This window comes from Pristis pectinata, chromosome 8 (genome assembly GCF_009764475.1).
Source record: "Pristis pectinata isolate sPriPec2 chromosome 8, sPriPec2.1.pri, whole genome shotgun sequence".
NCBI lineage: Eukaryota > Metazoa > Chordata > Chondrichthyes > Rhinopristiformes > Pristidae > Pristis > Pristis pectinata.
In genome coordinates, this window is record NC_067412.1 from 90188563 (window position 1) to 90214444 (window position 25882).

General features: G+C 41.3%; 1 long non-coding RNA gene across 1 annotated transcript in view; it reads right to left on the bottom strand.

Annotated features, from left to right (window-relative positions):
• LOC127573874 (uncharacterized) overlaps window positions 1-18109 on the bottom strand; it is a 57922-nt gene extending 39813 nt beyond the window's left edge. Inside the window, exons 1-2 of the long non-coding RNA XR_007956831.1 lie at window positions 18027-18109; window positions 12298-12516 (exon numbers count right to left, since the gene is read on the bottom strand). This is a non-coding gene — a long non-coding RNA (uncharacterized LOC127573874). The remainder of the gene's footprint in view (window positions 1-12297; window positions 12517-18026) is intronic.
• Window positions 18110-25882: the final 7773 nt, after the last annotated feature.

Here is a 25882-nt window from a genome sequence, read left to right on the forward strand (position 1 = left end):
GAGGTTGATCAGGCTAGGTCTTTATTCCTTGGAGCACAGGAGAATGAGGGGCAACTTTATAGAGGTTTATAAAATCATGAGTGACATAGATAAGGTGACAGTCTTTTCCCCAGGGTAGGGTGTCCAAAACTAGGGAGCATAGATTCAGGGTGAGAGGGGAAAGATTTAAAAGGGACTTGAGGGGTAAATTTTTCCCCGCAGAGCGTGGTGAGTTTATGGAACAAGCTGCCAGAGGAAGTGATTGAGGCAGGTACAATAGGATCATTTAAGAAGCACTTGGATAGGTACATGGAGGGCGGAGCTCAAAGGGATATGGGCCTAATGCAGGAAATTGTGACTAGCTGGATGGGCACCATGGTCGGCATGGACTCATTGGGCCAAAGGGCCTGTACCCTTGCGGTATTGCTCTATGACTCTATGACACTTCTTCATCAGTGCTGGGTCAAAATCCTTGAATTTGCTACTTACTATCACGGTGGCAATATTATAGTGATTCAAGAAGGTTGTCCACCAGCCTCTTCTCAAGGCCAATTAGAGATGCTCAATAAATGAGGCCTTCCCAGTGACGACCATATCTCATGTATAAATAATCTATAAAAACACCTCTCCTACTGTTCTATCCTACTTAGTGGCAATAATTACCGATACTGGCCTAAGTTCTATCTTGTATTGAGGCTTAGATAGATATTTAGATAGTAGATATTTATTTATTAGTCACGTTTACATCGAAACACACAGTGAAATGCAACTTTTTGCATTACTGAGAATGTGCTGGGGGGCAGCCAGTAAGTGTTGCCACTCTTCCAGCACCAAAATAGCATGCCCACAGCTCCTAAACTGTACGTCTTTGGAATGTGGGAGGAAACCGGAGCACCCGGACACACAAGGAGAACATACAAACTACTTACAGACAGCGGCGGGAATTGAACCCGGATTGCTGGCGCTGTAATAGCATTACGTTAACCGCTACACTACTGTGCCGCCAATCCCTCATGCTGCTTTATTCCTTGGACTATTATGTCTGAATTCCTGTTAGAAATCATTGTAAAACTTTATTAAAAGTATTGCATATAAAAGCTAACACTGAAAACAAGTTAGAAAATACTGAATGTAGTGAATTCACACAAAATTCAATCTGCATTCATAATGCAATAGTTCATATCCACTTCAGATCTTTGATTTACTCTCTCTGGATGACATGCAACCCAGGGGAAACCAGGATTTTTCAATTTTTATTAAGCCATTTATCACCATGATTGCACACTAAATTGCTGGATTAAGGGACATTTATACTGCTTCATTTTTGCTTAAAAGCTGATAAAAATTATTATTATAGTTATATTGTGGACTGGTGGCTATCTCTTCAAAATACTAATGAAACCGTTCTCAGAAATTGCATATTTCAGAATCACACCCTTTATTATGATTTCCATAATGCCCTGCAAATGTACTTAAGGTATAGAGTGAAAACATGGGTGGAAATGTGGGTGAGGCCACTGTCCTGAATACAAACAGAGCAGTAAACTGAACAGTTGTTAGCAGACATGAGGAACGGCCTCTGTGTATTGTGGTAATATGGGAGAACTGATATCATTTACAGGTCAACTTGATTTTCTAGTCTCCATGCCAAAAGTATACAAGACCTGAACTTCACCCTTATAGCGCGGGTGCTCAGGTTTGCTGGACTGCAGCTTTCAATTTCTTTAACTGAGCATTCAGCATGGTGCCCTTTCAAATCGTATGTTGATATTTTGCTGCTTTCAACTGGCAAACAACCAACAAAGAGATCAGAGGCTAAATGGGCAGAATTATGGAGGAGTTAAATTTCCTTACCATTCTCCCTCACACAATGTCATCACCACATGAAAAACGAAGAGTCCACCCTTTGAATATTTAGCTAATTTGCAAAGACAATCCATTTATGTTGATAGATTCTGGCTTCCTGGATACATGTTTTCATTTTAAAGCAGTCTGCTGCCTGCCATATCTGCTTGACAAAGGCAAGTCTCTAGGTGGCTTTTGAATAATCAAGCCACTCTGGCCTTTGACATATGCCACTTTCAAGGCCAGTAATAATGAAATCCAGTACAATGAAATGTTGGTGCTCACTCAAGTAACCATCACATTTGTCATTCTGAAGCAATATTTATTTGGACTTTAGATGGCCTTCAATTGGGATGGAACACATTCTTATTGGAGACACAAGAGACTGCAGATGCTGGAATCTGGAGCAACAAACAATCTGCTGGAGGGTACCTTTATCCAATTATATACACTACAATCATCTGCAAGGCTGGCAGGCTTTGCGTGCTTCCTACTACAAATGTGTAGGTGGGACCATGTGAACAGAAAGATTCAGATATACTGCAATTTTGAGAGACTGAAGCATGTCCTTGCTTCTAGGCATGACCGCAAAATAATAACTTATCCAAAACTATGATGTTAAAGACGCCATGTCCCACCATTCCCTCGAGTCAGTTCCCAGCAGCGTAAATGTTGGGAGGAACAAGCCAAGATTTCAGTGTACACTGGATGAACTTTAACCATGCAGACCCCTTTGTAACTGTCCATTTAGTTGCTGCTGACTCTATGGTGCAGCTTGGTCTCACAAAGCCCTGCAGCTGCTGAATTCCTTCACGTAAGCCATCACCTCTTGTAGTTGTTTGGCACATTCCCAACGCTGTTCTTGTTTTGAAATAAAGTCCTATGAAGTCCAGGCAGCAAGTTCTCCCCTCCTCTCTGCCACTACTAGCTGTTCCTGCTTTGTTGTGCTATATTTCATGCTGGTTTACCAAATGCCTTGCCTGTAGTTGACTTCTCAGGATGACTATATCTGAGCTGGAGCCGAAGAGCAAATACAGTGAGTGGTATTGTTGATCACTGGACCAACATGTCCAGATTCACAAACAGCCCAGGACCTCATAAAAAGTTTCAGAAATTCCAGCCCAGGAACAGGTCATTCTGACATAAATCCACATCAGATGTTATTTCCCCACCTTTCACCCAAAACACCGCCACCATATGCAAAGAGATCGACATTATCTATCCAACTCTATAGCCCTATCTACATTGACCCAATAATTCACCCATCCAAAGTAGTCTTCCCTCTTGGAAGAAACTGAAAATTTACTCAGAGACAAGAGGTCAATTTACAACTGAAAGAGCAAGCTATTAGATCAACCCACCTCCCTGGACACTTCGCTGGGAGAATTTAACTCCCAGCACTTGGCGGTACCATGGAGACCTTTCCCCAAACGTGGCAAAAAGAGCATTAGGCCAGTGGGATTGTGTGAGAGAAGGGAGTAAGTTGCAGGTGGAGGAGGACAGTAGACCAGAGGGTCATGAGTGCAATGGGCCAGTGGAGATCAAGGTAGTGAGACTCGAGGAGTGAGAGCAATAGGCTTCAGATGGTGAAGCCAGCATTTAATTAATGTGTTGGCAAAAGCCAGACACAATTAGAGTGGAGCACTGGGAATTAACCTGGGACAAATGATGTCCAAAGCACTGTCAATGGATCTGGAAGCACATGCCAACTCCACTGATGTACTAAAAGAATTTTAAAGCACTAAATTACCACAGCTCCTGATTCTTTATCTGTGAATGCAGCTTCTTGGTAGGTAAATGGCATAAAATATTCCTGAGTACAAATGACAGCAGCCGATGCCTGACCTTAGCATCTGGATTTGGATTCACTTGGCCAAATGTCCCCATACTGGTGCTCCTAGAACTGTTGCCTAGAGCATGGCATTAGGAGAACGTGGATCTGGTGAGTGAGCTTCTGCTCATGTTTTAAAGCCCCTTCATCTTCTCCACCCTGACACACATCTAGTCTTTGCAGGTCATGGGCTCCAAGTGCCCTACAGAGGTTAATTGCACATCCATACAGATTTCTGTGACAAGTGTACCCTGTTCTAAATCTCTCACATTTAACCTTATTCTGTTCACCCTAACTTCTCGCAGCTACCATCGGGCAGGAGGTACAGAAGCCTCAAGTCCCACACCACCAGGTTCATGAAGAGCTACTTCCCTTCAGCCATTCAGTTCTTGAACCAACCTGAGCAACCCTAATCACTACCTCAACATAGCAACACTATGACCACTTTGCACTACAATGGACTTAGGGTTTTTTTTGTTCTAGTTATGTTCTTTTCTTGTAAAAATTGTGTATAATTTATGTTTAATTTATGCAATGTACTAAAACTGGCCCAAACACATTGATGCAATCACGAAGAAGGCACACCAGTTGGCTTTACTTCATTAGGAGTCTGAGGAGATTTGTTAATTCACCAAAGACTCATGCAAATTTCTACAGATGTACAGTGAAGAACATTCTGACTGGCTGCATCACCACCTGGTATGGACTCTCCAATGCACAGGATTGAAAGGGGCTGCAGAGGGTTGTAAATTCAGCCAGCGCCATCACAGTCACAACCCTCCCCGCCATCGAGGACATCTTCAAAAGGTGGTACCTCAAGCAGGAGGCATCCATCATTGAGGGCCCTCACCATCCGGGACATGCCCTTTTCATATTACTACCATCAGGGAGAAGATACAGGAGCCTGAAGGCCCACAATCAATGTTTCAGGAACAGCTTCTTCCCCTCCGCCATCAGATTCTGAATGGTCCATGAACACTACCTTGATATTCCTCGTCTGCAAGATTTATTTTTGTAACTTATAGTAATTTTTATGTCTCGCACTGTACTACTGCCGCAAAACAACAAATTTCACGACATATATCAGTGAAAATAAACCTGATTCTGATTCTGATTTTTTGTGTGAATTTTGTGTCTCTGATGATGTGCCTGTGATGTTGCTGCAAGTAAGTTTTTCATTCCACGTGTGTACATGTACTTGTGTACATGACAACAAACTTGACTTTGACTTTAAGTTTTCGACTTTGACCAGTTGACCAATTAGCATTGCTGCCTCACAGCTCCAAGAACCCAGGTTCAATCCTGACCTCAGGCCCTGCTGGTGTGACATTTGCAAGCTCTCCTCATGACCATCTGGGTTTCTCCTTGGTGCTCTGGTCTTCTCCCACATCTTAAAGATGTGTTGTTCGGTTAATTGACCACGGCAACTTACCCCTTAGTGTAGGCAAGTGGCAAAAGAACCAGAGAGGAGTTGATGTGCAGATGAGAGAGGATGAATTGAAAGGGTACATTGGGAATGGGACTGATGGGGTTGCTCTGCTGAGAGCTGGCATGGACCCAATTGGTTGAATTTTGCTTTGGAGTAGGAACACTGTTCACAATGTAAATATTTCTGTCATATTACACTGTGAGCAGTGTTCTAAATTGCCAGTGCTGGAAATCTGGAAAATATTGCTAAATTACTGGAGACACGAAGAGACACGAGACACTGCAGATGCTGGAATCTGGAGCAACAAACAATCCACTGGAGGAACTCAGCAGGTTGAGCAGCTTCTGTTGGGGGAAAGGAACCGTCGACAGTTCATGTCAAAACCCTGCATCAGGAAATACTTAGCAGGTCAGGTAACCATCTGCGAAGGAAGAACTGGTTAACATTTCAGGTTATGAACCTCTCATCAGAACTGGAAAATGAAAAACCAAATTGCTGGAGGAACTCAACGGATCAGGCAGCGTCTGTGGAGGGAAATGGACCATCAACATTTTGGGCCGGGACCCTTCACCTGGACTGTTCGGGATTGAACAAGGGGGAAAAGGGAGGAAGAACAAAAGAGAGGACAGAAGGGAGATTAAACCAAGAAATATGGCCCAGGGCAAAAGTAGGTGGTAATGTGACAAAAAGCAAAAGTCGGTCTCATGTAGGTCTGAACGGGTTGTTTCAACAGTTTGTTTCAATTACAGTATCAAGCTAACCAAACAATGAATGGACTATTGTGAAACAGGTAGGAAAATAATAACGTATGTTTTTTAAAAAATCGCTCCACAAATACTGAAGAAACTAATTTCCCTCTATTGAATAATGTTTCTTAAATATAAAGAATTAATAAATAACTCTCACTTATGAATAACAGTCAGAATGCCAAGTTATTAATTGGCCGTGTTAATTTATCCCTTTACTGTTCTGTCTCAAGGCAAAACCAGTTATAATGTGAGGCAGCCAGAAAAGCAACAGGTGGTGGAACATTTCAGAAGGAAGTGTTGACAGTTTGCAAAAGATAAATAGTATAGTTCATTGGCAGAGACTCGCTTCGAAGAATGTGATGGAGAGGCAGTTTTTTCACTTACATCAAAAAAGCAACATTTCTGTCTTAAATTGGACAAAGTGACTGTGAACCTAGAATTATACTTCAGTACCTGGCTGAAAAAAAAGGATATAGTTCTGCAGCTCAGGGTGGTGGGGGTGATGATGTGGAAACTGGGGTGGAGGAGGGGGAGGAGATAAGGTGTAGCCAAAACATAGCAACACACAGTTTCATCAACAGTCACCAGACTTTAGTTGTTGACGTCTCTGGCCCACGCTTTCAGTGATACCTGTCATGTCATAATTTTGGCCATTTGCAACTGTTTCCACAATACCTCCAAGGTTTTCACTAATCCTGGCCAAGTTTATGGTGGGAGATTGGGTAGGGTTCCTATGGATCATCAGGTCTCAATGTTTTAAGAACCTGACAAGAAGTTTCTCTTCTATGTAGATAGATAGTCACGCAGTATTGAAACAGGTCATTCAGCACACCACATCCACATCAGCCAGTGAGATTCCATTCATAATTAGACCCATCTTCCAGCACTTGACCTGTAGGCTTCTACGCCTAGGCAATTCAAGTGCTTGTCCAGACACTTCTTAAATGCTGTCAACTTCTTTTCTTCCACCGTCTCTCCACCACTCTCTGCGTGAAAAAAGTCCCCTTCAGATCCTGCTCTAAATCTCTTACCCCTATGACATGGGGAATAGTCTCCTGCAGTCTACCCTTATAATTTTATATACCTCAGTCATGTCCCCTCTTAACCTCCTTGCTCCAGGGAGTCATTACTTCTTTGAAATGTGAAGGCAGGCAAGCTTGGAAGGATTGGAGGGAGAGTCTAACAGTTGACATTAGGCTTATGTCTGGGTTCTACAGAAATGGTCAGGGCTAGGGCATAATCGAGCCAAAGTATGGGCAGACACCACTGTCCTTGATTTCAGCCAGTAATGTGAAACCACAATATTTCCAGAAAGTATTTTGAAAGCCACTGAAAAAAAAGGGGGGGGAGCTGGGGCTTCATTTCAATATTTTAATCAGGAACCTGTCATATAGACAGCGTTATTTGTTTCTCACATGGATGCCAGGTCTGGGACACAAATTACCCATATGCCCATGTGTAATTGGCATTTGGGACTTTTGGGCAGCTGTCCAATGAGAACAGAAGGTTTAAACAGCCAAAGGAACTCAGACTGATTCTTTAGAAGGACGCTTTGTAAATGATTTAGTGTTTTTGTTTCCCATCCCTTTCTTTGACCCATTTGTCTGCCACTGATTCTAATGCTGCCATATTTTGCTTCAGTCCTTGTTATGTTGGCATGATTCTTCACAGCAATTCTGTTTAGAGGAAGAGGTGAATCTAGAGTCAGATGGATTCCAGACAGGAGCATTGAGACAACTTTGTCCTGAAGATGTTGCTCGTGGCACTGGGACAGATATATCGCATCTAATTACTCATGAATTTGAAACCTCAGTAGCTAAGCAGTTGACCCAGTCATTGACCCCACGAGACTGCAGCCACAACCTTGTACTCTTATGTTGATTTATCATAGATCACAGGAGGCATTATGAGCAGTGACACCATTCAGGAAAGATTTCAAGTGCATTTTCTGTGCGGGTAACTCAGCAGAGATTCCGTGCTGTGCTGTTGAAATCTTTACGATGCTAGTCATTTTCAGCAGTGCTGTGCGTAAACATTAACATTTTGGCCTGTAATCTGGAAAAGTAACTCATAGGCCTTCTGGGACCAAATAAGTGCACTTATTTTCTGAGCAGAAACTGAAGCAGAATGGGTTTTAAACATCTTGCAACCCTCATTTTGGTTTATTTTGTTTTAATATGATTCATAGGAGAAAACAGCAGAAGAGCTTCTTGCTGATTTTTGTATGCCCAGTGAACCAGATAGGACATCAGTGTGTGGTTTTCCACAGCCCTTTCGTTCTGGTGTCAAATTCAAAAATCCAACCTTCTTTCTGGTTCTTAAGACCGCTGTAGTTATGCTTCTTTTCCAGACTTGACTTCTCCAAAGCCATGCCGCAGCTGGAAGCACTCCCTTGGCTGAGTTTGGTTTCAAGACCCATTCCAGAAGCTTCAAAGCAAAAGCTGGTGGTGCTGTATTTAAGAGGGGATGATAAACAAAGGCCCCTTTTGATCTTTTGAGTGATCGTAAAAGATCCCATGGCATTATACAGTCATAGAGTCATAGAGCATGGAAACAGGCCCTTCAGTCCAAGTCATCCATCACCGACCAAGATGCCTTCCTGAGTTGGTCCCATTTGCCTGCATTTGGCCGATGTCCCTTTAAACGCTTCCTATCCATGTACCTGTCTAAATGTCTTTTAAATGGTGTAATTGTACCTGCCTCTACCGCCTCCTCTGGCAGCTCGTTCCACATACCCACCACCCTCTGTGTGAAAAAGCTTCCTCTCAGGTCCCCTTTAAATCTTTCCCCTCTCACATTAAATCTTTGTCCTCTAGTTTTAGAGTCCCCTACTCTGGGAAAATGACTGTGACCATTCACCTTATCTATGCCCCTCATAATTTTATATACCTCTATAAGGTGTCCTCTCAGCTTCCTACACTCTGGGGACAAAAGCCCCAGCCTGTGCAGTCTCTCCTTATAAATCAAGCCCCCCAGTCCCAATTAATATCCTTGTGAATCTTTTCTGCACTTTTTCCAGTTTCATTACATCTTTCCTATAGCTTGACGACCAGAACTGCACACAATACCCCTAGTGTGGTCTCACAAACGTCTTGTACGCTTGTAATGTGACATCCCAACTCTTGTACTCAATGCCCTGACCAATGAAGGCAAGCATGCCAAATGCCTTCTTCACCACCCAGTCTACCTGTATCTCCACTTTCAGGGAACTATGTACTTGTATCCCCAGGTCTATCTGTTTTTCTACACTCTCCAGGGCCATGCATTTACTGTGTAAGTCTTGCCCTGGTTTAACTTTCCAAATGCAACACTTTACACTTGTCTGAGTTAAATTTAACTGCCATTTTGATGCCCACTTTCCCAATTGATCTAGATCCCGTTGCAATATTAGATAACCTTTATCACTGTCCACTATTCTACCAATTTTAGTGTCATCCACAAACTTACTTACCATGCCATCTACATTCTCATCCAAATTGTTAATATGGATGACTAACAACAGAGGACCCAGTACCGATCCCTGCAGCACACCGCTGGTCCCAGGTCTCCAATCAGGAAAACAGCCCTCCACTACCACCAAGCCAATGTTGTATCATTTTGAAGTACTTCAAGGGAGTTATCCCTTGTCCTGGCCGATATCTAGACCACAATCAAATGTGGAGGTGGATTATCTGGTCATTATTCCATTACTTGTGGCAGGAACTTGCTCTGTGCAAATTGACTGCCCCATTTGCAACACTACCACAATGTCTGTATTTTAAAAGTATTTCATTGGCAATCACTTTTGTCACTTTCTGTCAGGGATGTAAAAAGGTGCTTCACCAATGCGTGAGAAGAACTCCAGTAATCCAGCATCCAATTGGGAAATTCAGATGGTCCAGTACCTGGCTCACTCATTAGTCCGAGTGTAAGCCAAGGTTCCAGGGTGAAAAGGGTGTGTGCAGCCAGAAATGAGGGTCTGAAGTGAAGCCAAGGCTGGGGTCAGGACAGTGGGCCGGGAATGTGGCTGGAGCTGGGGTTGGGGTCCAGACCACCTGAGGTCAGGAACATGGGTAGGTTTGCAGATGGAGCAGAGGTCTGGAGTGCTCTCTTTAAACTCACTGGGTTCATTGGAAATGTATTATACTACCATGTAACACTAAAAAGAGAAATAAATGTGTGTGTATGTAATAGGATTAACATCCAATTGTCTGGAAAATCTGCCACTATCAAAGTCCGAAGGGTGCAGAATTATTGAAATTTAACTATAGCCACAAGGTGGATATCAATGGCTCCACAGTATTTTTAATCCTATAGAGTAAATGTTCAATATATGTATAAACTTAGAAATCTGCTTCTCATCACTCAAGGATCGCAAGAACCTCTTCTGTTCTTTGTGGAAATATGTTTGATGAAGGATTATTAACCAAATATGAGGAAATGTAGTAATTTGTTCCCAGCGGACTTATAAATGATTTTTTTTCAGATTATGGTCCAGAATGTTAATATTTATGCATAGAGCTGTTGAAAATAACTGGCACTGTAAAGCTGCTGACAGCACAGCATGGAAATATTTGCCGCAAAGCCCTTACACAAATGGCACACAAATGCATTTGTGATCCTTTCTGATTGGTGTCATTGGTCCTAGCTCATACTGCGATCCACAATAAAACAGTGTAAAAGTACAGAGCTGAGGATATAGCAGTGCAGATTAATGGCTGGGTCAAATACTCAACTACTGGAATTTCAAATGCAATTTTTCTGCATCAGCATTTAGATGTGATATGTCTGCCTCAGTGCAATGAGGAACCTCTTGTAGATAGAGTAGGCTCAATGTTTCAGCCTACTACCCCTCTGCCTATTCCCTTTTCTTTCAAACAGAGTTGGCATATAGAAACACATGGTCTGCATTCCCAGACCCTGAACGAAATCCGTCAGTAGCAGAACTGCTAGCAGAGAAGTAGAATAAGACAAGGGAAGAAAGAACCAAAAAGTTATGTATGAAGTTTCTGGTTAAAGAATTAATTTGAATTTATTTAACTGGTTAAACCTTTAATTCTCATTACCCAACAATCCCAGAAGTTTATTAAACATTAGCATATTGATTTATTAAGTGCAGGGAATGTTGAGAAGCCAATATTTATATCTCCCAGTGTCTATATATTATATACAACATCTTCCTGGGTTAAGTTAATCAAAATGAACCCAGGAAGATGTTGTATATAATACATAGACACTATTCCCAATCTGCTGTGCCGTGTAAAATATAATCTGGAAATAATGTTGATGCTCATTAAAAACTGAAATTATGCACATCAGAGCTCTGTCCATATGTCTCCCATAGAATACCCATTTTATAGAATCTAAAATTAAGCTTTAATTTCTCCATCACAAAAAATCTTAAAATTGGCAGCATGGAAAGAGGTCACATCTTACATGAGTTGTTCTTTAAAAGTAGTGCGCTGTTACTCCTTTGCATTTCCATTTCAGCAACTGTTTCATTTCCCTTTCTATTTTATCTGCTTCCACCAAACTTTGAGGCAGTGTATTCCAGATGATAATTAAAAGTAATCTGTTCACCTGTCTTCTCATTCTTTTCAGCAATCGTAAGGCTGTTACAGTGCCAGAGACCCGGGTTCAATTCCGGCTGCTGCTTGTAAGGAGTTTGTGCGTTCTCCCCGTGTCTGTGTGGGTTTCCTCCGGGTGCTCCGGTTTCCTCCCACATTCCAAAGACGTACAGGTTAGGAAGTTGTGGGCATGCTATGTTGGCGCCAGAAGTATGGCGACACTTGATGGCCGCTCCAGAACATTCTACACAAAAGATGCATTTCACTGTGTGTTTTGATGTACATGTGACTAATAAAGATATCTTATCTTATCTTATCTGTGGTCTTTGGTTACCAACTCTCCTAATTTCAGAAACAGTTTCTGCTTATTCACTCCATGAGAACATTTTGGGTAGAAACTTATCCTTGGTTGCATGTGTTAAATACACAACATTATGCCTGCACATTGAACTTCACTTCCAAAATTCAGTTCCATTGACTCCTTTTGAAAAGGAGTTACAATTTAATTACACATTTAGACATGTGGCCAAGGATGAACTTCTATTACAAAATCTCTGACAAGGTGACAGAAAGTCATCAATGTCCCTCTTTTATTAATTTGTCACAAGATTCAAGTGTAATCCTTGTTTTTAAAGAAGATCTGAAACATTCTAATGAATTCACTAAAATAAGAATCAAAAGGAATTTAATCAGACCAAATGCCATTATTTGTTAAAAATAGAACTGAAAGGAATTCCTCTCTATCTGATATTACTCCCACTACCAGCAAAAGTATGCAAGCCTTCGGGGAGGGAACTTGTCTAGTGTTCAGAGTAGGACACCAACACATTGATCCTATGAGAATAGTTTACCATTTTTAAGGATTACAATTTTCTGATATCTATGTGAGCCCACCTGGAAATGCATACAATTTCCTACCAGATTCTGATATAGAACCATGAGTTGGATCACCCAGTTCTTTCATTTTGACTCTTTCATTCAGCTGTCAACTTCTCAATGAAATTTTTGTGTTCCAGTAACAGAATAAGTCAAGAAAACATGAATCGTTGTCTTCCATCTTCCTCATAATGACCAAACTTTCCTCCTGAGCAACCCTAAGGAAACCTATTTAGGGTTTACAGGAGTTCCTTGAAATCCCTGAAAGAGATAAAATGATGTGGCATCATTGGTACCATTTGAATGTCTTGAATTTCAGTAATCAGTTAATCCACTTTATCAACACCTCCAAATATTTCCAACACTCTGCCAACATAACTAGAACTAATTATGGGTTAACCTTTACACACTTGAGTCCTTCAGATAAAGGAAAGAATGGAGAGAATGAGAGAAAAATGGACTTAGAATTTTTACTTATTTCACAGAATCACAGCAAACTTACCACAAAAAAGAGGTTCAGCACATGGTCTGTGTGATAGTGACCCAGCTAATCCTACTCCTCCGCCCTCTTCCCACAGCCCTGTATTTTTTATCATTTTGATTACTTGGCCACCTCCCTTTTGAGCATCATAAATGAATCTACCTCCACTACCGTCCCCAGAGCATTCCAGATTCTAGCCATTGGCTACATGATAAGGCTTTTCCTCATATCACTTCTGTTTCTCTTGCCAAACACTTTCATTCACTGTCCTTTGATTCTTGACCCTTTCCACCAATGGGAATAGTTTCTCTCAATCTACTTTGTCCAGACTCTTCATGGTTTTAGATACCTCTATCAGATACCCTCTCAACTTCCTCTGTTCCAAGGGAAACACCTGCTCCTCTGTGTAAGTAAAGATCCTCATCTCTGGAATCATTCTGGCAAATCTCTTTAACATCTTTCTAAGGTTCACATCTTTCCTAATGTGTGGTGCCCAGAACTGCACACACTTCTCCAGTGGTGGCCAAGCCATTTGTTTATAGCCATTCATCATGACATCTTTCTCCTTGTATTCTACACCTCAGCTTGTAAAAACCCAGGATCCCTCATGAATTACCAGCCCGTGCTGCCATTACAGTAAAATTTGCCTGATATCAGAGTAACTTGCAAATAGCTGTGGAATTTAAAGTGTAAATTGTACCTCAGCTTGTAAAAACCCAGGATCCCTCATGAATTACCAGCCCGTGCTGCCATTACAGTAAAATTTACCTGATATCAGAGTAACTTGCAAATAGCTGTGGAATTTAAAGTGTAAATTGTGCTCAATATAAGTTGAGTTTTTTTGACCTTTTACACTCGTTGTGTAGTAGTTGTGTTAGTTAGCACTGTCTACATACCCAGCCTGTACCCTGGGGTGAATTAGTCACTACAGGCAGTTTTCACTGATTGTGCTCACTTTGAAGAGGATCTAAAAATTAAACTGGATCTCTTGGGTGCAAGTGTTGAAATATTTTAGTTTTTTTTATTATTTACATGGGAACTGGTTGATGACTCTCATACAGCGACGGCTGGTAAAGCTACTGCCTCACAGCTCCTGCAGCCCTGGTTCAAATCAATCTCTGGTTTTCATGGAGTTTGCATCTTCTCCCTGTGATCACCTGGGTTTCACCCAGGTGCTCCTGCTTCCTCCCAAAGCTGTGCATGTTGGTAGACTACACTTAGATTGTAGGTGAGCAATATAATCTGTTGGGAATTGAAGGGAATCTATGGAGGATAAAATGGGATTATTGAATTTGCGTGATTGATGGTCAGCATGGACTCAGATGGCTAAAAAGCCTGTTTCAATGCTATATGACTCTATGACCCAATCCAACTGGAAAATAGTCTTTTCTGATAATTTAAGATCACCTTATTCACAGATACAGTGTGACCTAAAATGTTTGCTTTCTGCAATAAACCCATTTTCAACTGTGAAAATAAAACTTTGTCACATAATCATTCATAAATAATCATTGAACTTTTATAAGGCAAATGTTTCTTAGAATGAAATTATCTTTGAAAAGTTTTGTAAATTGCCCTAAATAATAAAGTTAAATTTTCATCACATGGCTAACATCTGTGTATTCATTCAGGGACATGTTGGAAGCTTTATTGGATAAAGATCAATCTGAATATGTATGTTTTGAGTGTGTAACATTTCCAGGTCTAAATGGCCTTGTGGCTCCAATCCCTTAAGAAGTACTCTCCACTAAACCACAGAACTGCTGGAAGTATATGTGCTCCTTTGTCTGCTGAGATGGCTGTAAGGAAGTTTTATTGATTCAGATCCATACATTCTGGTGAATGAGGAAGGACAGAAAAGGCGCATCAGTAAAGATGAGCTTATAGAAACAGGTTGCAGAGATAAGTATCCTCAGAGCTTTCCCCATCATCTGTGTGGGTATAAGCCTATAGTCTTTGATGTAGTCTTTGATGAGAGCAGCATGCTTTGGCCACAGCAGGCACACAGCCCAATATATACATGGTCCCAGGAGGGTTCCACCAGCATTGTGGAACTAAAAAATACTGTTCTATCAGGATATAAGCATTTATCCTCCCAATGGTTAACTGGTAATACTCTTGTACATATCCTATGGCTGGATACCTCAGTCTGCAGCTGTAACCCAAGGCACAGCAGTCACCAGGCAGGACATCCAATGTATCACAGAACAGTAACACAAAGAAGGAGGCCTTCTGATTCTTTGAGTCTCCTGTCTGAACAATGAAACTCATTGTATTCCCCTTTTCTCTCTCTGTAGCCCTGCAATTTTTCAATTTTCTTTCAAAAGCCATGACTGAATTTGCCCCAACAGTCCTGACTGGCAATGGATTCCAGACGTAAGCAATTGCTGCATTGGTCCTATTTTTCATAGCCTTACCGCCACTGTGGTATGGCGATGGTACTGGGGTTAATTTATTAACCCAAAGGCCTACATTAACAATCTAGAGACTTACATTCACATCCCAAATTGGTAGCTATGGAATTTAAATTCTTTTATTGATCTGGAATCCATTTTTAAAAGACTCTGGTTTGAGTTGGATTGTCATAAAAACACCTAGTTACATAATATTCTTCAGGGCAGTAAATCCACCATCTTTACCCATTCTGGTCTCTTTGTGACTTCAGACCCACAGCTATGTGGGTGACCCTCAAAAGTCCTCTGAAATAGGTGAATAAATCATTCTATTTGCAGGCAATAAATGCCAAAGATGCTCACATCTCAATTAATACATCTAAAACAATGGCCCCTCTCTATCTGTTCTACAACTTCAAACATCCCATTCCTTCCACTGTGCCTGTGACAATATATTCGGCCTCGATAAACACAGGTACAAGGTGCTTATTTAGTGACTCGGCTTCACCCTCCACTTCACGAGTCGGTCTCCAGCCCTCCTTCTACTACCCATTTACTATGTATATGCCTACAGAAGGTTTCTGAGCTTCTTTTTGTATGAGTTGTTAATCTATTCTGCTTACATTTCTTATTTCCTTTCTCAATTCCTCTTTGAGTTTTCTTCATTCAGTCTGATTCTCACATGAAAAATCACTTGAATTGCCCTAAAGCTTCGTTTTCTGCTTCATTTTCCTCCTTCCCCTTTCATCGTTCAGGCTCCAGTTACCTTACCTTTCTTCCTGGTCTCCTGAACCAGAAAGCAATCTAGATTGCAGCCAGAACCTCATTACTCAATTCTAGTTTTACCTACCAAACTTTGATTCCAATTTTCCAGTCCAGATCTGATTTCAATCTACTAAAACTGCCCCTCCTCCAAGTAAACTGTTTGTAATCTGGATGACTCTTTGTCCTTTAACATGGCTATTCTATGCATCAAGATACAACAGTTACTGTTTCCTAGACAGGGTCAATGGGCTGAATGGCCTCCTTCTGCACCATAATGATTCCATGAATCTACAAACACCCCCACCCCCAGCTGAATTCTTATGTTTAGTCCACTTGAATAAAATCCGATCCAGCAATGCCTCCTTCCACACTAGGGCAGGAACATACTGATCAAGAAGGCTCTCCAAAAGACACTTCTGAAATTCTTTGCTATTTACACTGAGGTATCTAAGTGTAGTTTATGATAATTACCCAATTATCACTACTCTGTGATTCTTAGAACTTATATCTTCCACACTGGTTGTCAATTTATAGAATCTGCCGGTTAATATAATGATGCTTATATTAACTCTATTTAGATAGATCTGTCCTTGACCCCTATGACATCATCTCTTTCCCTTACTCTCTCAGCCCTTACCCTAACCACACCCTTTTTTTACTTCCCTATTGTTCCTGAACATCTTATATCCAGTAATATTAATACCAAGTTCTGTCGTCATTTGAACCAGGTCTAGGTTATCACCAAAGCTGGCACAAATTCAGTGGGCCAAATGGCCTCTTTCTGTGCCCACAAATATCCACTAATATCCTAAACCAAGTTGCTAATTTCTGGCTGCAGTTGACCAGTTTATCTGCCTTGTCAGGTACCTTTACACACATGCATCGTTAAACTTCTCAGGATTGTCTCATATTCCTCTTGATCTGATCCCAGATAGTACATGGTATCTCTAACTTAGGGTTTTGTGTCATTTCCAATCCTTTGTGTACATTATTTCCCCCTTTCAGTTCCATATCCAGATTACCACCCTCTTGCCAAATTATTTTCAACCCTCCCAAAAGTACTAGCAAGCTTTCTGCAAGAATATTAGTTCGCAAATTTAGGAATCTAAAGTTCTCCCTCTTCCAACATCTCCCCATCCACACATTCACTTCTACTAGTCTCCTAATCCTATAGCCACCAACAGAAATTCAGAAATTACTACCTTAGATGTCTTGCTGTTAAGTACCTTGCTTAGCTTCACAAACTCTGCCTGCAGAAGATTATCTTCCTGGCAAAGTGTCTGGACAACAATTGCTATTTGTTTGCTCCCTCACCACTCGACACCTCCCATCCTCCCTCCTCAGAAATCTTTGCAGCCACTCAGTAAAGCACCAGAGCATAGCACCAGAGAGTCAACAATTCTGAAATAACAAAGGCAGCTGCCCATTCCTCTAACTAAAGAATCCCCTATAATTATTGCATTTCCCAGTTTCCTTCTTCTCTCCTGAACATCTGAGCAATCACTGATACCATAGACTTAGCTCTGGTGGTTATCTCCAGAGTAACCTTTGCCCTTACTGGCACTCAGAGCCAAATATTCGTTACAGTGTGGGAGGTACTCAGGAGATTCCTGCACAATCTGCAGAGAATTTCTGTTCTGAATGACAGTAACACATTCCCTCTCTGCCTATAGAGTTTAAGCTGCCGGTGATCATCTCCTGAAACATACGATCCACATAGCGTTCAACCTTGTGAATGAATGCACTTCAGTGAAACTGGTTGCTGATCAAACCGTGAAGCCCAGAGTTTTAGTTCCTTTCACTGATGACATTTTCCAACAAAACTGGTTGTCCTGCACATAAAAAATATCCTGAACCTCCCAAATGGTGCTGGATGTGTATTCATCAGGACTGGGGTACTTCTATTACCTAGCATGCTTCTATTACTAGCATTACTAGCATGCTTCTATTACCAGACTAATTCAAATAGTTGTGGTTTCTATTTGTTTGATAGTTTGCTTTTAACTGATTAGTTTATCTATTAAAAGTTAGTTTATCTTACTTTCTTGCTACATCTTAAGCCACAGTAAGCATACTTTTAATAAAATATAGCAACTTACTGCTATGCAAAGGATAAGATTTTAATTACTTACTGTTTGTAGCTTTCTTGATCCAACACAAATATTGGAAGCACAAAGCAGCATCTCTCTGAGTGTCTTCAGCACACAGACACATTGCAAATTCTCAATCCTGAAATAGCACCAATTATAAAGGAAAATGTGTCAGAATGTAAGATTGTTCGCTTTAATTTATTCCAAAATCATATTCTGGTCTTGATTATTAAAATAGGCCATTACCTACAAGAGCTGATTTGACTTCAGTCTTCAATGCAGGGATGGAGTGGTTGCTGTCTTAAAATAGAAATGCTCTACTTGATGCTCTATTTCCCCTTCAATTTTTGATCCATTCCTACTGATGGCCCTTTGAGGAGGAAATCAATTATCCTCCATGTGACCCCAAGCCCACAGCAATGTGACTGAATCATAATTGCCCTCTGAATGATCAAGTAAGTTATTCAGTCAAGGGACAATTGGGAATGGACAATGAATGTTCTGAGAACTCACTTTTAAAAATCCATTCCTTCTGAAGTAGGAAAATGTCTGACCTAAAATTTGCCTATGACCTGCTAGGGGCACTCATGAAGTACAAATAAACGAAGAACACATGTTCCACCTCACTGCATCTTGTAATAAATGGCTTGCACAGTAGACCTTAAAGGGACCACTGCCATCAGCTTCATAATAGTGTTAATGATTTTTATGGATTAAGGAGGAGTGGGAGTGATCATCTCTGTTATATTAAAGTATTGAGGTTCTCTGCTCTACTCTTCCCTACTTACCTCCATCCTCTGCAATCTCACCACCTTTTATGTTCACCTGCATGATGTAAATAAGAATAGAAATCAGACAATGAACTCCCTAAGGCTGTTCTGCCATTCAATGATATTGTGGATGGTCTCTGATCTTACTCCATATATGAATCTTCCCATATAACTATATTCTTAGAAGTGTACCAGTTTGGAAATTCTGTTCAACTCTCTATTTTAGATTTTCACTTTATTATCATACTGATATTTACACTTGAAGTTTATTTGAAACTATCTTAATCTATCTCAACTTCACACTGCTTCTGGTGACTGTCAGAGAAAAAACGCAGATGTTCATTCTTCAGGTCAGACCTGCATTTATGATGCTCTAGAGATCAAAAAAACAGCATAATTACTTGCAAGTGTGTTGAAAGTCTTCGAGATAAGTGTGATATTAATTCAAAAATGGCTTAATATTGAGCACATAAAGTAATGCAAGTCTCTTTTTCATTGTTCAGCTCCATTTCAGAGATATTATGCTAGTCCCCAGAATCTCTCCTTCTCGACAGATTACTGAGCTGCAAAATTAGGCTGTGTTTCTTATGTTCTTTGGGTGTCACAGTAGCTGAATTAATTCTAAAGTGGATTCTGTGCTTGTGTCCATGGTACAGGTTACTCTGGGGGCCACTTTGGTATCAGTGATAAATGAGCACAGCTAATGATTACTGGAAATATACAGAATGAGCAGATCATGATGTCAGTCTGTGTGCAACCCTAATTTGATGACAGAGATCTACTTCAGAGTTGGAGTCCCAACTTATGCCCTTGGTTAACCTCGCATGCACTCTGCATCAACAAGACAAGAACAGAAGCCACTGGGAATACTCAGCAGGTTAGGCAGCATCTGGGAAGAGAAACAGAGTCAACGTTTTGGGTCAGAGACTGTTCGTTCCTCTGGTGTATCCTAGGATATTATGGGAAGCAAAGGAAGAAATTGCCTGAGCCCAGACAGAGATTTTTGTATCTTCCTTAGCCACAGGTGAGGCACCAGAAGACTGAAGAGTGGATAATGTTGTGCCTTCATTTAAGAAGAGCTGCAAAGACAATCTAGGGAATGTATAGGCTGGTGAGGCTAACTTCAGTGGTGGGAAAGGTACTGGAGGGGATTCTAAGAGACAGAATCTATCTGCATTTGAGAAGGCAAGGACTGTTTCAGGATAGTCAGCATGGCTTTGTGCATTGGTAATTGTGTCTCACAAATTTGATAGAGATTTTTGAAGAGGTAGCCAAGAGGATCGACAGGGATAAAGTGCCAGATATTGTCTAAATGAACAAAAGCAAGGCTTTTGACAAGGTCTCACATGGTAGGCTGGTCCAGAAAGTTAGATCATATGGGATCCAGTGTGAGATAGCCAACTGGATACAAAGTTGACTTGGTGGAAGGTGTCAGAGAGAGGTAGTGGAGGGTTATTTTTCAGATTGGTGGCCAGTGGTGTGTCACAGGGATCGGTGCTGGGTCCGCTGTTTTTTCTCATATATATTAACGACTTGGATGAGAATCTAAACGGCATGATTGGTAAGTTTGTAGATGACATCAGAATAGGTAGTATGCTGGATAGTGAAGAATATTGTCTAAGGTTACAGCAGCATCTAGGTCAACTGGGAAGGTGAGCAAAAGAATGACAGATGGAATTAAACTCAGACAAGCGCAAAGTGATGCAATTTTGGAAGTTAAACATACACAGTGAATAGCAGGATCCTGGTGAGTGTTGTGGAACAGAGAAACCTAGGGATACAAGTGCATAGTTCCCTGAAAGAGGCGACACAGATAGACAAGATGGTGATGAAGGCATATGGCATGCTTGCCTTCATCAGATTGGGCATTAAGTACAAGAGTTGGGATATCATATTACAACTGTACAACATGTCAGTGCGAACACACCTGGAAAACTGGGGGTAATACTGGTCACCATGCTGTAGGAAGGATGTAATTAAGCTAGAGAAGGTGCAGTAAAGATTCACAAGAATGGTGCTGGGACTGGAGAACTTGAGATATAACGAGAGACTGGAAGGCGTGTATTGTTTTCCCTGGAGCGAATGAAGCTGAGGGATGACCTTATAGAGGCCTATAAAATCACAAGGGGCAAAGTGGATGATCACAAGTTTTCTTCCAGGGTAGGGGAGTCTGAAAATAGGGGGCATAATTTAAAGTGGACCTGAGGGGCAACTTTTTCATAGACAGGGGGTTGGGTATATGGAACAAGCTACAGAAGAAGTACTAGAGGCAGGTACAATTACAATGTTTTAAAGACATTTGGACAGGTTAATGGATAGGAAAGGTTTAAATGAGATGGGCCAAAAGCAGGCAAATGGGGCTAGCTGATGAAGGTACCTTGGTCGGTATGCATGAGTTCGGCCAAAGGTCCTGTTTCCATGCTATATAACTCAGAGTCATACAACATGGAAACAGGCCCTTTGGCTGAACTCATCCATGCCGACCAAGGTGCCTTCCTCAGCAAATACAGAAAATGCTGGAGATAGAGTCATATCCAGCATTTTCTGTATTTGTTTTAGATTTCCAGCATCTACAGTTTTTTTTCCTTGACTTCTACAATAGCAAGAACCTGCACACTTCCTCAGCCTCACCAGCATTAGTTAAAGTGGTCAGTAATTGTTTTCAGGTTGGTTGCTGGTTAATGTCTTCATGCTGTTGCTGTGAATAGTTCAAGTATTTAGTGTTTACTCCAGTTGCTACAAGCTGTTAAAGTCTAGAATTAGTAGACCTTCGACTGATTTCAAGTCTTCTGCACCAGTTACTGACAGACATTGTGGGACTAGTGGGCATCCTTCTAGAAGTTCTGCACAACTGGAAGAATAGGCAAAAGTCACATGGAGCAGAGCCAGTTGCTCAAAGAGAAATGAGAAGGATTGAGAGGCTATTAGTAGGAGGCCATACCCTCCCAGGGTATTGTAGGAGTAATCCCCCTTCCCAGCCTTAATGAAGAACAGTTGTAACTTCTTTACTTACTAACGTTGCCCACACTGAAACTCCCATCTTCCCCAACCCAAGATCTATGGCCTGTGTCAGTATCCCTTTGCCAGTGGACCCTACTTACAGCATCTCACAGATTATTATTCATTGTTTTCAAAGGGAAATCACTGGCCCTCTCTATATAAGTCCCATTCACTTTCCCTTGCCACAGAGTGGATGGCCACGTTATTCCACATGCTGCGAGGGGTTTCCATCCTGCAGGGTGACGCTGACTGTACACAAACCACAATCTGTATGTCACATGCATTGCAATGGATAGAGGGTCTATTCTCTCAAAGCCTGGCTGATGTGCAACCAATGGCAGCCTGCCCTTCAGATTAATGCATTGGCTGAAGTCACACTATCATTATTCAGCAACAGTCCACTGTGTCTCTGCATCTGAACTGCCACAGCAAATGTATAGGTGGCCACAGGACAACAAGGGCTATCTGCTGCCAACATGGCTATTAATTCAATGGGCCATTGATGCATACACAGGCTTTCTGAAACAATGCTTCCTCTGCCTAACCTGGTCTGTAGGGGCTCCACAGCACTTGGCAGCGTAGAAGTATTGGTATTGGTATTGGTTTATTATTGTCACTTGTACCGAGGTACAGTGAAAAATTTGTCTTGCATACCAATCGTACAGGGCAATTCATTACACAGTACAGTTACATTGAGTTAGTACAGAGTCCATTGAGGTAGTACAGGTAAAAACAATAACAGTACAGAGTAAAGTGTCACAGCTACAGAGAAAGTGCAGTGCAATAAGGTGCAAGGTCACAACAAGGTAGATCGTGAGGTCATAGTCCATCTCATTGTATAAGGGAACTGTTCAATGGTCTTATCACAGTGGGGTAGAAGCTGTCCTTAAATCTGGTGGTACATGTCCTCAGTCTCCTGTATCTTCTACCCGATGGAAGAAGTCTACAAATTATGCAAATCAGCAGGCAGTAACAGGTTGCAGTACAGTCTACATTTTAAGCAAGGGACATGGTTTAATCATGCACTGTGATCTCAGAGCCCATTTTACAGAGACTATTGAACTTCACTCCCTGCCTAACCTCTGCTCACCCAACGTTGCAATAGTGATCAGTTAGAATACCAGACATCTCTTCTTTTTATTTTTACTTTGTACCAAAGCCATCTTTTACGGGGCCTCCAACTGACATTTGTATAATTAACAGACAAATAAAATGGAAATCAAGACATATTGGTGTAGTCAAATTAGGTCACAGCGTATATTTCAGCATAAAGGCTAGTTTGAACCAGTCCTAAATGCAAGTTGGCTGAAATGTACTGTAGGATATTAGCATACAAAAGACTTAATGTGCTCATCTGAAATGCCCTTCCCTCTACCTTAGCACAGACATTAAATGTTGCAAAAAAAATCAATATCTCCACTGGAAGAACACTGGAAAAAATTCATAACAACAAATACATTTTTATATGCCAGTATCATAATGGATAGCTTTAAGTCAAGTAGGTTTAGCTGATGTGTCAGAAATCAAACAGCACAAGAGGCCAAACAAGATGCAATTATATCCTTTGTTGGTGGCGCAGTGCTGCAGTAGGTAGTGACCTGGGTTTGATTCTGACCTCCGGTTCTGTCTGGATGAAATTTGCTCATTGCCTCCTGTGACAGTGTGGGTTTCTGCCGGGTGCCCTGGTTTCCTTCTACTTCCCAAAGGCATGCTGGTTGTTAGGTTAATTGGCTCCTATAATTACCGCCAGTATAGGTGGGAAGTTGGAGGGTGAGGGTGGAGTTGAGGAGCATATGAGAGAGAATAGATCAGTGAATGGAATTGATGGAATTGACCCAATTTCCCTCTATGACATGAGAAATATGGTGTGCAGTGCTGTTTTGGTGCCAGCACTGTTATGTTGGAGCTCAACGATCTTACCTTCATGCATGGCTGAACACATATTGAGCAGCTGGATGAAGCTTTCTAGAATTCCTTCAAGTTGCTGAAGTCTAATATGTTAGGCGCGGAAGGACTTTGGCTTGAGTTCAGGCTGCTGCTGAAATGAGCTGTTCCCAGACATGGAATCATCAGTAAGGATTCCCTTGGAGTAGAGCATGACTGGGTGAATGAGCAGACACCATGCCAAGCAGGACAAACTGCTTGAAGAAGGAGGAAGCAGCAGTGGCTAAGGACTCTCAGAGGGAGATTTTTAGACTTTTACCCCACAGATTGTTCGATTTCCTTTCCCAAAACCCACCAAGGAACATTTTTATTGAAATGTGACACCAGTCCTAGCACAATGTCTTCTGGACTGGCTGGAGACAAAGGGGATGTTTGAAATAGTGACAACCCTGGGAATAAAATGAAGAAGATAGATAAGATTTCTTTATTAGTCACATGTACATCAAAGCACACCGTGAAATGCATCTTTGCATAGAATGTTCTGGTGGCAGCCCACAAGTGTTGCCACGCTTCCGGCACCAACAAAGCATGCCCACAACTTCCTAACCCATACGTCTTTGGAATGTGGGAGGAAACCAGAGCACCCAGAGGAAACCCATGCAGCCACGGGGAGAACGTACAAACTCCTTACAGATAGCGGCGGGAATTGAACCTGGGTCACTGGCGCTGTAATAGCGTTACGCTAACCGCTACACTGACAAGCCGCCCCTTGAAGAAGTTGTTCAAGGACAGAAAAGGTGACGGAAGGACAGAAATCTAAGGTGCGTGCTCAGGTGTACAATGAGAAGAACAAATTTACAAAATCGAGACAGGATACATTGTGCTTGATCTCCACCCAATTCATCATATTGTATTTGGATAATTTTTGTCATCCACAAGGTTATGCCTGATTATTTATGTAAACTGAGGTCCCATTTTGGATATACACCCTAACTGGAATACTGAAGTACAAATAAGCAAGTTGTGCCAAGGAAGACTAATCTATTTTCATTACATCTCAAGTGAATTTACCAGTCGTTTTTAAATAGATCTCTAGAGGCCTCTGGAAAAATGCCCAAAGTCATTGAAGATGTTTGTATTATGTGGAAGGAAGAAAGAGGACCCACTTGTGAACCTGCTACTGACATCACACCCAACAAAATGTGCTGTTATTTAGTATCACCCAGTTGCTTCTGATGGTCTACTTAGGGCCCACAGCTCAACAGTTAAATGCAGATGAGGTTCATTGCTGAACTCGGCACAGATCATACCAGTGGAGACTGATGCAAGCAACAATTGCTCCAGGTTCCTCAAATTTTGGGTTGATCCCAACTCCACCCCTGGCTCTCTGTTCATGTTCCATAATCCCCTTTTTCCTTTAGAAATCCATCTATTCATCCATCTGTTGCTGTCACTTTAACGATCCTCCTTGCTGATTTATGTCACAAATTTGTTAAACTCCACATGAGATTAAATACAGCCTGACCTTTTCTCTTCTTCCTAATTTTCTTTAGTTTGACTTTTGAATCTGGTGTTTGAACTCTTCTGTACAGTTAGGCACAAATCAGTATTTATAGTGGCAAAATCTTAATGGGAAGGATTATGCTTTGGATTTGATTTATATCTTTGACCTCCTAAAGGCTCTAAATCACAAAAAGGTGACACATTGTACATGGCAAATGATTCTATTTACTAATTCAGAAATTAGAGATTTACAGTCCAGAGAACAACACTGGCATAAATTGAATTGCCTATGTCAGCACTTATAAGATTGTTCATGCAGTATTGTCAAGGTCATACCATTGGAAACAGTAAGCCTGAAAAAAGCGACATTCAAATAAAGATTTCTTTTTCATAAAAATATGATATTTACTGAAAGTAAGTGAGACAATGACAGCATTTCCTTAAACAAACAAATATCTGATTGATGGAGAATTTCCAACACAGCAGCAACTTTTTAAAATATTCTTTTGAGAAATTAAATGGACTAGGAAAGGAGAATAAAACAGAAGTGTTAACCTGAATATTCACCCTTGCATATAAGTGCACAGTAAAATACACACTGCACGGTGGATTGAGAGCAGCTGGGGAGTGAATTTTAGGCTCACATGTTGTGTAAAGTATTTGCAGTAAGTACTGTAGTGTGATTCACTGATCTTTGGAGTGCATTGAAACATGTGCAAATCACCAGCCACCCTGTGCAAT